The sequence below is a fragment of the Oncorhynchus gorbuscha genome, unplaced genomic scaffold (assembly GCF_021184085.1).
Source record: "Oncorhynchus gorbuscha isolate QuinsamMale2020 ecotype Even-year unplaced genomic scaffold, OgorEven_v1.0 Un_scaffold_551, whole genome shotgun sequence".
Lineage (NCBI taxonomy): Eukaryota > Metazoa > Chordata > Actinopteri > Salmoniformes > Salmonidae > Oncorhynchus > Oncorhynchus gorbuscha.
The window spans coordinates 182,131-194,409 of NW_025745380.1; the positions used below are offsets into that span (position 1 = coordinate 182,131).

General features: G+C 49.8%; 1 pseudogene; it reads left to right on the forward strand.

Moving 5' to 3' along the window:
• The window catches only part of LOC124018614, a 53,380-nt pseudogene that overhangs the window by 35,937 nt on the left and 5,164 nt on the right, over positions 1-12,279 (forward strand).

The window sequence follows — 12,279 nt, forward strand, 5'->3', positions numbered from 1 at the left end:
GATTGGTAGCTTGTCTCACCTTTCTCTTCCCTGATTGGTGACTTACCTCACCTACTCTGCTGGTTGGTCACTTTGGTCCATTATTCTTCCCTGATTGGTGGCTGGTCTGGACCTTCTCCCTGTCTGATTGGTGGCTGGTCTGGACATTCTCACTGTCTGATTGGTGGCTGGTCTGGACCTTCTCCCTGTCTGATTGGTGGCTGGTCTGGACCTTCTCCCTTCCAGATTGGTGGCTGGTCTGGACCTTCTCCCTGTCTGATTGGTGGCTGGTCTGGACCTTCTCCCTTCCTGATTGGTGGCTGGTCTTGATCTTCTCCCTTCCTGATTGGTGGCTGGTCTGGACCTTCTCCCTGTCTGATTGGTGGCTGGTCTGGACCTTCTCCCTGTCTGATTGGTGGCTGGTCTGGACCTTCTCCCTGTCTGATTGGTGGCTGGTCTGGACCTTCTCCCTGTCTGATTGGTGGCTGGTCTGGACCTTCTCCCTTCCTGATTGGTGGCTGGTCTGGACCTTCTCCCTGTCTGATTGGTGGCTGGTCTGGACCTTCTCCCTGTCTGATTGGTGGCTGGTCTGGACCTTCTCCCTTCCTGATTGGTGGCTGGTCTGGACCTTCTCCCTGTCTGATTGGTGGCTGGTCTGGACCTTCTCCCTGTCTGATTGGTGGCTGGTCTGGACCTTCTCCCTGTCTGATTGGTGGCTGGTCTGGACCTTCTCCCTTCCTGATTGGTGGCTGGTCTGGACCTTCTCCCTGTCTGATTGGTGGCTGGTCTGGACCTTCTCCCTGTCTGATTGGTGGCTGGTCTGGACCTTCTCCCTGTCTGATTGGTGGCTGGTCTGGACCTTCTCCCTTCCTGATTGGTGGCTGGTCTGGACCTTCTCCCTGTCTGATTGGTGGCTGGTCTGGACCTTCTCCCTGTCTGATTGGTGGCTGGTCTGGACCTTCTCCCTTCCTGATTGGTGGCTGGTCTGGACCTTCTCCCTGTCTGATTGGTGGCTGGTCTGGACCTTCTCCTGTCTGATTGTGGCTGGTCTGGACCTTCTCCCTTCCTGATTGGTGGCTGGTCTGGACCTTCTCCCTGTCTGATTGGTGGCTGGTCTGGACCTTCTCCCTGTCTGATTGGTGGCTGGTCTGGACCTTCTCCCTGTCTGATTGGTGGCTGGTCTGGACCTTCTCCCTGTCTGATTGGTGGCTGGTCTGGACCTTCTCCCTGTCTGATTGGTGGCTGGTCTGGACCTTCTCCCTGTCTGATTGGTGGCTGGTCTGGACCTTCTCCCTGTCTGATTGGTGGCTGGTCTGGACCTTCTCCCTGTCTGATTGGTGGCTGGTCTGGACCTTCTCCCTGTCTGATTGGTGGCTGGTCTGGACCTTCTCCCTGTCTGATTGGTGGCTGGTCTGGACCTTCTCCCTGTCTGATTGGTGGCTGGTCTGGACCTTCTCCCTGTCTGGTTGTCTGAATGGTGTATCTCCTCTTCTTCTGTATTGGTGATTCCCCCAGGCTAACATTTACTGCTATAGGGGTTCCTGCTTTAAAAGTTGGGAGCTGACGCTGCGGGACTTAACTCTTAACTTATATATATATATACTATACTCTTACTGAGCCTTTCCATGAGTCCACTCCAGTGTGTATATATATATATATATATATATTTATAAAACATGCCTTACTGAGCCTTTCCATAAGTCCACTCCAGTTTATATACAGTGCCTTGCGAAAGTATTCGGCCCCCTTGAACTTTGCGACCTTTTGCCACATTTCAGGCTTCAAACATAAAGATATAAAACTGTATTTTTTTGTGAAGAATCAACAACAAGTGGGACACAATCATGAAGTGGAACGACATTTATTGGATATTTCAAACTTTTTTAACAAATCAAAAACTGAAAAATTGGGCTACTGGTATATAACTGTTGTCCTATCCTGTAGGTACATCCCAGTGCTGATAACCCAGGCTAAGATCTACTGGTATATAACTGTTGTCCTGTCCTGTAGGTACATCCCAGTGCTGATAACCCAGGCTAAGATCTACTGGTATATAACTGTTGTCCTGTCCTGTAGGTACATCCCAGTGCTGATAACCCAGGCTAAGATCTACTGGTATATAACTGTTGTCCTGTAGGTACATCCCAGTGCTGATAACCCAGGCTAAGATCTACTGGTATATAACTGCTGTCCTGTCCTGTAGGTACATCCCAGTGCTGATAACCCAGGCTAAGATCTACTGGTATATAACTGTTGTCCTGTCCTATAGGTACATCCCAGTGCTGATAACCCAGGCTAAGATCTACTGGTATATAACTGTTGTCCTGTAGGTACATCCCAGTGCTGATAACCCAGGCTAAGATCTGCTGGTATATAACTGTTGTCCTGTCCTATAGGTACATCCCAGTGCTGATAACCCAGGCTAAGATCTACTGGTATATAACTGTTGTCCTGTAGGTACATCCCAGTGCTGATAACCCAGGCTAAGATCTACTGGTATATAACTGTTGTCCTGTAGGTACATCCCAGTGCTGATAACCCAGGCTAAGATCTACTGGTATATAACTGTTGTCCTATAGGTACATCCCAGTTCTGATGGCCCAGGCTAAGATCTACTGGAACAGGGAGAACTACCAGATGGTTGAGAAGATCTTCCGTAAGTCGGTGGAGTTCTGCAACGAACACGACACCTGGAAGCTCAACGTGGCTCACGTTCTCTTCATGCAGGAGAACAAGTACAAGGAAGCCATCGGCTTTTACGAACCCATCGTTAAGAAACACTACAACAACGTGAGTTAACTGGAGAGGGAGGGAGATGGGGGAGAGAGGGAGGGAGATGGGGGAGAGAGGGAGGGAGATGGGGGGAGAGAGGGAGGGAGATGGGGGAGAGAGGGAGGGAGATGGGGGAGAGAGGGAGGGAGATGGGGGAGAGAGGGAGGGAGATGGGGGAGAGAGGGAGGGAGATGAGGGAGGGAGATGGGGGAGAGAGGGAGGGAGATGGGGGAGAGAGGGAGGGAGAGAGATGGGGGAGAGAGGGAGGGAGATGGGGGAGAGAGGGAGGGAGATGGGGGAGAGAGGGAGGGAGATGGGGGGAGAGGGAGGGAGATGGGGGAGAGAGGGAGGGAGATGGGGGAGAGAGGGAGGGAGATGGGGGAGAGAGGGGGGAGATGGGGGAGAGAGGGAGGGAGATGGGGGAGAGAGGGAGGGAGATGGGGGAGAGAGGGAGGGAGATGGGGGAGAGGGAGGGAGATGGGGGAGAGAGGGAGGGAGATGGGGGAGAGAGGGAGGGAGATGGGGGAGAGAGGGAGGGAGGGGGGGAGGGAGATGGGGGAGATGGGGGAGAGAGGGAGGGAGGGGGAGGGAGATGGGGGAGAGAGGGAGGGAGATGGGGGAGAGAGGGAGGGAGATGGGGGAGAGAGGGAGGGAGATGGGGGAGGAAGGAGAGGGGAGGGAGATGGGGGAGAGAGGGAGGGAGATGGGGGAGAGAGGGGGAGGGAGATGGGGGAGAGAGGGAGGGAGGGAGGGAGATGGGGGAGAGAGGGAGGGAGATGGGGGAGAGAGGGAGGGAGATGGGGGAGAGAGGGAGGGAGATGGGGGAGAGAGGGAGGGAGATGGGGGAGAGGGAGGGAGAGAGGGAGGGAGATGGGGGAGAGAGGGAGGAGATGGGGGAGAGAGGGAGGGAGATGGGGGAGAGAGGGAGGGAGATGGGGGAGAGGGAGGGAGATGGGGGAGAGAGGGAGGGAGATGGGGGAGAGAGGGAGGGAGATGGGGGAGAGAGGGAGGGAGATGGGGGAGAGAGGGAGAGAGATGGGGGAGAGAGGGAGGGAGAGAGGGAGGGAGATGGGGGAGGAAGGAGGGGAGGGAGATGGGGGAGAGAGGGAGGGAGATGGGGGAGAGAGGGAGGGAGATGGGGAGAGAGGGAGGGAGATGGGGGAGAGGGAGGGAGATGGGGGAGGAAGGAGAGAGGGAGGGAGATGGGGGAGAGAGGGAGGGAGATGGGGGAGAGAGGGAGGGAGATGGGGGAGAAAGGAGAGAGGGAGGGAGATGGGGGAGAAAGGAGAGAGGGAGGGAGATGGGGGAGAAAGGAGAGAGGGAGGGAGATGGGGGAGAAAGGAGAGAGGGTGGGAGATGGGGGAGAAAGGAGAGAGGGAGGGAGATGGGGGAGAAAGGAGAGAGGGAGGGAGATGGAGGAGAGAGGGAGGGAGATGGGGGATAGAGGAGAGAGGGAGGGAGATGGTAGGGAGAGAGGAGAGAGGGAGAGAGATGGGGGAGAAAGGAGAAAGGGAGGGAGATGGGAGAGAGGGAGGGAGATGGGGGAGAAAGGAGAGAGGGAGGGAGATGGGAGAGAGGGAGGGAGATGGGGGAGAGAGGGAGGGAGATGGGGGAGGAAGGAGAGAGGGAGGGAGATGGGGGAGAAAGGAGAGAGGATGGGAGAGAGGGAGGGAGATGGGGGAGAGAGGGAGGGAGATGGGGGAGGAAGGAGAGAGGGAGGGAGATGGGAGAGAGGGAGGGAGATGGGAGAGAGGGAGGGAGATGGGAGAGAGGGAGGGAGATGGGGGAGAAAGGAGAGAGGGAGGGAGATGGGGGAGAGAGGGAGGGAGATGGGAGAGAGGGAGGGAGATGGGGGAGAAAGGAGAGAGGGAGGGAGATGGGAGAGAGGGAGGGAGATGGGGGAGAGAGGGAGGGAGATGGGGGAGAAGGAGAGAGGGAGGGAGATGGGGGAGAAAGGAGAGAGGGAGGGAGATGGGGGAGAGGGAGGGAGAGAGGGAGGGAGATGGGGGAGAGAGGGAGGGAGATGGGGGAGAAAGGAGAGAGGGAGGGAGATGGGGGAGAAAGGAGAGGGAGGGAGATGGGGGAGAAAGGAGAGAGGGAGGGAGATGGGGGAGAAAGGAGAGAGGGAGGGAGATGGAGGAGAGAGGGAGGGAGATGGGGGAGAAAGGAGAGAGGGAGGGAGATGGGGGAGAGAGGGAGGGAGATGGGGGAGAAAGGAGAGAGGGAGGGAGATGGGGGAGAAAGGAGGGGGTGGGAGATGGAGGAGAGAGGGAGGGAGATGGGGGAGAAAGGAGAGAGGGAGGGAGATGGGGGAGAGAGGAAGGGAGATGGGGGAGAAAGGAGAGAGGGAGGGAGATGGGGGAGAAAGGAGAGAGGGTGGGAGATGGGGGAGAAAGGAGAGAGGGAGGGAGATGGGGAGAAAGGAGAGAGGGAGGGAGATGGAGGAGAGAGGGAGGGAGATGGGGGATAGAGGAGAGAGGGAGGGAGATGGTAGGGAGAGAGGAGAGAGGGAGAGAGATGGGGAGAAAGGAGAAAGGGAGGGAGATGGGAGAGAGGGAGGGAGATGGGGGAGAAAGGAGAGAGGGAGGGAGATGGGAGAGAGGGAGGGAGATGGGGGAGAGAGGAGAGAGGGGAGGGAGATGGGGATAGAGGAGAGAGGGAGGGAGATGGGGGAGAGAGGAGAGAGGGAGAGAGATGGGGGAGAAAGGAGAGAGGGAGGGAGATGGGAGAAAAAGGAGAGAGGGAGGGAGATGGGAGAGAAAGGAGAGAGGGAGGGAGATGGGGGGGGAGAGAGGAGAGAGGGAGAGAGGGAGGGAGATGGGGGGAGAGAGGAGAGAGGGAGAGAGAGGAGAGAGGGAGGGAGATGGGAGAGAAAGGAGAGAGGGAGGGAGATGGGGGGGAGAGAGGTGAGAGGGGGAGAGAGGAGAGAGGGAGGGATCACATAAATTGCCTTCAGGAAAATATTCAGACCCCTTGACTTTTTCCACACTTTGTTACATTTACAGCCTTATTCTAAAATTTATTAAAATATTTTTTTCCCTCATCAACCTACACACAATACCCCATAATGATGAAGTAAAAAAAAAGAATGCTAATTTATTACAAATAAAAACTGAAATATCACATTTACATAAGTATTCAGACCCTTTACTCAGTACTTTGGCAGAGATTACAGCCTTGAGTCTTCTTGGGTATGACGCTACAAGCTTGGCACACCTGTATTTGGGGAGTTTCTCCCATTCTTCTCTGCAGATCCTCTGAAGCTCTGTCAGGTTGGATGGGGAGCGTCGCTGCACAGCTATTTTCAGGTCTCTCCAGAGATGTTCAAGTCTGGGCGCCGGCTGGGCAACAAGGACATTCAGTGACTTGTCCCGAAGCCACACCTGCGTTGTCTTGGCTGTGTGCTTAGGGTCGTCGTCCTGTTGGAAGGTGAACCTTCGCCCCAGTCTGAGGTCCAGGTTTTCATCATGGATCTCTGTGTACTCTGCTTCATTCATCTTTCCCTCCATCCTGACTAGTCTCCTAGTCCCTGCCGCTGAAAAACATCCCCACAGCATGATGCTGCCACCACCATGCTTCACTGTAGGGATGGTGCCACCACCATGCTTCACCGTAGGGATGGTGCCACCACCATGCTTCACCGTAGGGATGGTGCCAGATATCCTCCAGACGTAATGCATGGCATTCAGACCAAAGAGTTCAATCTTGGTTTCATCAGACCAGAGAATATTGTTTCTCATGGTCTGAGAGTCCTTTAGGTGCCTTTTGGCAAATTCCTAGCGGGCTGTGATGTGCCTTTTCCTGAGGAGTGGCTTCTGTCTGGCCACTCTACCATAAAGGCCTGATTGGTGGAGTACTGCAGAGATGGTTGTCCTTCTGCAAGGTTCTCCCATCTCCACAGAGGAACTCTGGAGCTCTGTCAGAGTGACCATCAGGTTCTTGGTCACCTCTCTGACCAAGGTCCTTCTCCCCCCGATTGCTCAGTTTGGCCGGGCAGCCAGCTCTAGGAAGAGTCTTGGTGGTTCCAAACATCTTCCATTTAAGAATGATGGGGCCACTGGGTCCTTCAACTCTGCAGAAATGTTTTGGTACCCTTCCCCAGATCTGTGCCTCGACACAATCCTGTCTCTGAGCTTTACGGACAATTCCTTCTACCACAACATGGCTTGGGTTTTTTCTCTGACATACACTGTCAACTGTGGAACCTTTCATATAGACAGGTGTGTGCCTTTCCTAATCATGACCAATCAATAGAATGTACCACAGGTGGACTCCAATCAAGTTGTAGAAACATCTGAAGGATGATCAATGGAAACAGGATGCACCTGAGATCAAGTCTCATAGAAAAGGGTCTGAATACTGATGTAAATAAGATCATTCTTTTATTTTATTTTATTTTTTTCGCAAAAAATCTAGAAAACTGCTTTCGCTTTCTCGTTTTGGGTTATTGTGTGTGGTTATTGTGTGTGGTTATTGTGTGTGGTTATTGTGTGTGGTTATTGTGTGTGGTTATTGTGTGTGGTTATTGTGTGTGGTTATTGTGTGTGGTTATTGTGTGTGGTTATTGTGTGTGGTTATTGTGTGTGGTTATTGTGTGTGGTTATTGTGTGTGGTTATTGTGTGTGGTTATTGTGTGTGGTTATTGTGTGTGGTTATTGTGTGTGGTTATTGTGTGTGGTTATTGTGTGTTTATTGTGTGTGGTTATTGTGTGTGGTTATTGTGTGTGGTTATTGTGTGTGGTTATTGTGTGTGGTTATTGTGTGTGGTTATTGTGTGTGGTTATTGTGTGTGGTTATTGTGTGTGGTTATTGTGTGTGGTTATTGTGTGTGGTTATTGTGTGTGGTTATTGTGTGTGGTTATTGTGTGTGGTTATTGTGTGTGGTTATTGTGTGTGGTTATTGTGTGTGGTTATTGTGTGTGTTATTTTATCCATTTTAGAATAAGGCTGTAACGTAGCAACGTTTTTGGAAAAGTCAAGAGGACTGAATGCTTTCCTAAGGCACAGTGTAAAACCTTTTGAATGTTTACGGGCCTCCTGTAGTGAACTACTGTTGACCGTAGTCATATAGACTATAGTTCTGTTGACCGTAGTCATACAGACTATAGTTCTGTTGACCGTAGTCATATAGACTATAGTTCTGTTGACCGTAGTCATATAGACTATAGTTCTGTTGACCGTAGTCATACAGACTATAGTTCTGTTGACCGTAGTCATATAGACTATAGTTCTGTTGACCGTAGTCATATAGACTATAGTTCTGTTGACCGTAGTCATATAGACCGTAGTCATATAGACTATAGTTCTGTTGACCGTAGTCATATAGACTATAGTTCTGTTGACCGTAGTCATATAGACTATAGTTCTGTTGACCGTAGTCATATAGACTATAGTTCTGTTGACCGTAGTCATATAGACTATAGTTCTGTTGACCGTAGTCATACAGACTATAGTTCTGTTGACCGTAGTCATACAGACTATAGTTCTGTTGACCGTAGTCATACAGACTATAGTTCTGTTGACCGTAGTCATACAGACTATAGTTCTGTTGACCGTAGTCATATAGACTATAGTTCTGTTGACCGTAGTCATACAGACTATAGTTCTGTTGACCGTAGTCATACAGACTATAGTTCTGTTGACCGTAGTCATACAGACTATAGTTCTGTTGACCGTAGTCATATAGACTATAGTTCTGTTGACCGTAGTCATATAGACTATAGTTCTGTTGACCGTAGTCATAGAGACTATAGTTCTGTTGACCGTAGTCATAGACTATAGTTCTGTTGACCGTAGTCATATAGACTATAGTTCTGTTGACCGTAGTCATATAGACTATAGTTCTGTTGACCGTAGTCATATAGACTATAGTTCTGTTGACCGTAGTCATACAGACTATAGTTCTGTTGACCGTAGTCATACAGACTATAGTTCTGTTGACCGTAGTCATATAGACTATAGTTCTGTTGACCGTAGTCATACAGACTATAGTTCTGTTGACCGTAGTCATACAGACTATAGTTCTGTTGACCGTAGTCATATAGACTATAGTTCTGTTGACCGTAGTCATACAGACTATAGTTCTGTTGACCGTAGTCATACAGACTATAGTTCTGTTGACCGTAGTCATATAGACTATAGTTCTGTTGACCGTAGTCATATAGACTATAGTTCTGTTGACCGTAGTCATATAGACTATAGTTCTGTTGACCGTAGTCATATAGACTATAGTTCTGTTGACCGTAGTCATATAGACTATAGTTCTGTTGACCGTAGTCATACAGACTATAGTTCTGTTGACCGTAGTCATATAGACTATAGTTCTGTTGACCGTAGTCATATAGACTATAGTTCTGTTGACCGTAGTCATATAGACTATAGTTCTGTTGACCGTAGTCATATAGACTATAGTTCTGTTGACCGTAGTCATATAGACTATAGTTCTGTTGACCGTAGTCATACAGACTATAGTTCTGTTGACCGTAGTCATACAGACTATAGTTCTGTTGACCGTAGTCATAGAGACTATAGTTCTGTTGACCGTAGTCATAGAGACTATAGTTCTGTTGACCGTAGTCATACAGACTATAGTTCTGTTGACCGTAGTCATACAGACTATAGTTCTGTTGACCGTAGTCATAGAGACTATAGTTCTGTTGACCGTAGTCATATAGACTATAGTTCTGTTGACCGTAGTCATATAGACTATAGTTCTGTTGACCGTAGTCATATAGACTATAGTTCTGTTGACCGTAGTCATATAGACTATAGTTCTGTTGACCGTAGTCATATAGACTATAGTTCTGTTGACCGTAGTCATACAGACTATAGTTCTGTTGACCGTAGTCATACAGACTATAGTTCTGTTGACCGTAGTCATACAGACTATAGTTCTGTTGACCGTAGTCATACAGACTATAGTTCTGTTGACCGTAGTCATATAGACTATAGTTCTGTTGACCGTAGTCATACAGACTATAGTTCTGTTGACCGTAGTCATACAGACTAGACTATAGTTCTGTTGACCGTAGTCATACAGACTATAGTTCTGTTGACCGTAGTCATACAGACTATAGTTCTGTTGACCGTAGTCATATAGACTATAGTTCTGTTGACCGTAGTCATAGAGACTATAGTTCTGTTGACCGTAGTCATAGACTATAGTTCTGTTGACCGTAGTCATATAGACTATAGTTCTGTTGACCGTAGTCATATAGACTATAGTTCTGTTGACCGTAGTCATATAGACTATAGTTCTGTTGACCGTAGTCATATAGACTATAGTTCTGTTGACCGTAGTCATATAGACTATAGTTCTGTTGACCGTAGTCATATAGACTATAGTTCTGTTGACCGTAGTCATATAGACTATAGTTCTGTTGACCGTAGTCATATGGACTATAGTTCTGTTGACCGTAGTCATATAGACTATAGTTCTGTTGACCGTAGTCATATAGACTATAGTTCTGTTGACCGTAGTCATATAGACTATAGTTCTGTTGACCGTAGTCATATAGACTATAGACTATAGTTCTGTTGACCGTAGTCATATAGACTATAGTTCTGTTGACCGTAGTCATATAGACTATAGTTCTGTTGACCGTAGTCATATAGACTATAGTTCTGTTGACCGTAGTCATATAGACTATAGTTCTGTTGACCGTAGTCATATAGACTATAGTACTGTTGACCGTAGTCATATAGACTATAGTTCTGTTGACCGTAGTCATACAGACTATAGTTCTGTTGACCGTAGTCATACAGACTACAGGATAATAGGAGGTCTGGTGATGTCATGCTGCTGTTGAAATGAATCCTGTCTCTGTTCCCCTGCTGGCTACATAGCTGGAACACTGTAATATACAGGAGTGTCCCTGCCGACGTAAACCCTCGGTAACACCCACGTCCCTGTACCCCAGTCTCACCCCTGGTGGGAGAGTGCAGTGACTCTGAATGCAGTGGCCAGTCTTACCCCTGGTGGGAGAGTGCAGTGACTCTGAATGCAGTGGCCAGTCTTACCCCTGGTGGGAGAGTGCAGTGACTCTGAATGCAGTGGCCAGTCTCACCCCTGGTGGGAGAGTGCAGTGACTCTGAATGCAGTGGCCAGTCTCACCTCTGGTGGGAGAGTGCAGTGACTCTGAATGCAGTGGCCAGTCTCGCCCCTGGTGGCAGAGTGCAGTGACTCTGAATGCAGTGGCCAGTCTCACCTCTGGTGGGAGAGTGCAGTGACTCTGAATGCAGTGGCCAGTCTCACCCCTGGTGGGAGAGTGCAGTGACTCTGAATGCAGTGGCCAGTCTCACCGCTGGTGGGAGAGTGCAGTGACTCTGAATGCAGTGGCCAGTCTCACCCCTGGTGGGAGAGTGCAGTGACTCTGAATGCAGTGGCCAGTCTCACCTCTGGTGGCAGAGTGCAGTGACTCTGAATGCAGTGGCCAGTCTCACCTCTGGTGGCAGAGTGCAGTGACTCTGAATGCAGTGGCCAGTCTCACACTTTGGCACGAGTCCCAAATGGTCCCTTATTCCCTACAAAGTGCACTGATTTTGCCCATCGCCCATAGCACTCTGGTCAAAGGTAGTGCACTATGTAGGGAACAGGGTGCCATTAGGGATGCTCTGAATGCTGTGTCTCATCTCTGCATGATACTTTAGTGTTTCTGGAGTGATGAAATGTTGAACATCCACAGTTTACCAACGCAGGTCTGCCCTCTACTCCCAGTGTCCTTCTGACTGATCTCTCTCTCTCTCTCTCTCTCTCTCTCTCTCTCTCTCTCTCTCTCTCTCTCTCTCTCCCTCTCTCTCTCTCTCTCTCTCTCTCTCTCTCCCTCTCTCTCTCTGTCTCTCTCTCTCCCTTCTCTCTCTCTCTCTGTCTCTCTCTCTCCCTTCTCTCTCTCTCTCTATCTCTGTCTCTCTGTCTCTCTCTCTCTCTCTCCCCTCTCTCTCCCTTCTCTCTATCTCTCTCTCTATTTCTCTCTGTCTCTCTCTTTCTCTGTCTCTATCTATCTCTCTCTCTATTTCTCTCTCTCTCTCTCTCTCTCTCTCTCTCTCTCTCTCTCTCTCTCTCTCTCTCTCTCTCTCTCTCTCTCTCTCTCTCTCTCTCTCTTCTCTCTCTTCTCTCTCTCTCTCTCTGTTTCTCTCTCTCTCTCTCTCTCTCTCTCTCTCTCTCTCTCTCTCTCTCTCTCTCTCTCTCTCTCTCTCTCTCTCTCTCTCCCCCCCCTCTCTCTCGCCCCCTTCTCTTTCTCTCTTCCCCCTCTCCAGATCCTGAATGTCAGTGCTGTTGTGCTGGCTAACCTGTGTGTCTCCTATATCATGACCAGCCAGAACGAAGAGGTAGGAGTGAGTGAGTGAGTGAGTGAGTGAGTGAGTGAGTGAGTGAGTGAGTGGTGAGTGGTGAGTGAGTGAGTGAGTGAGTGAGTGAGTGAGTGAGTGAGTGAGTGAGTGAGTGAGTGAGTGAGTGAGTGAGTGAGTGAGTGAGTGAGTGAGTGAGTGAGTGAGTGAGTTTACAGTATAAAACACAGTGAAACATCTGAT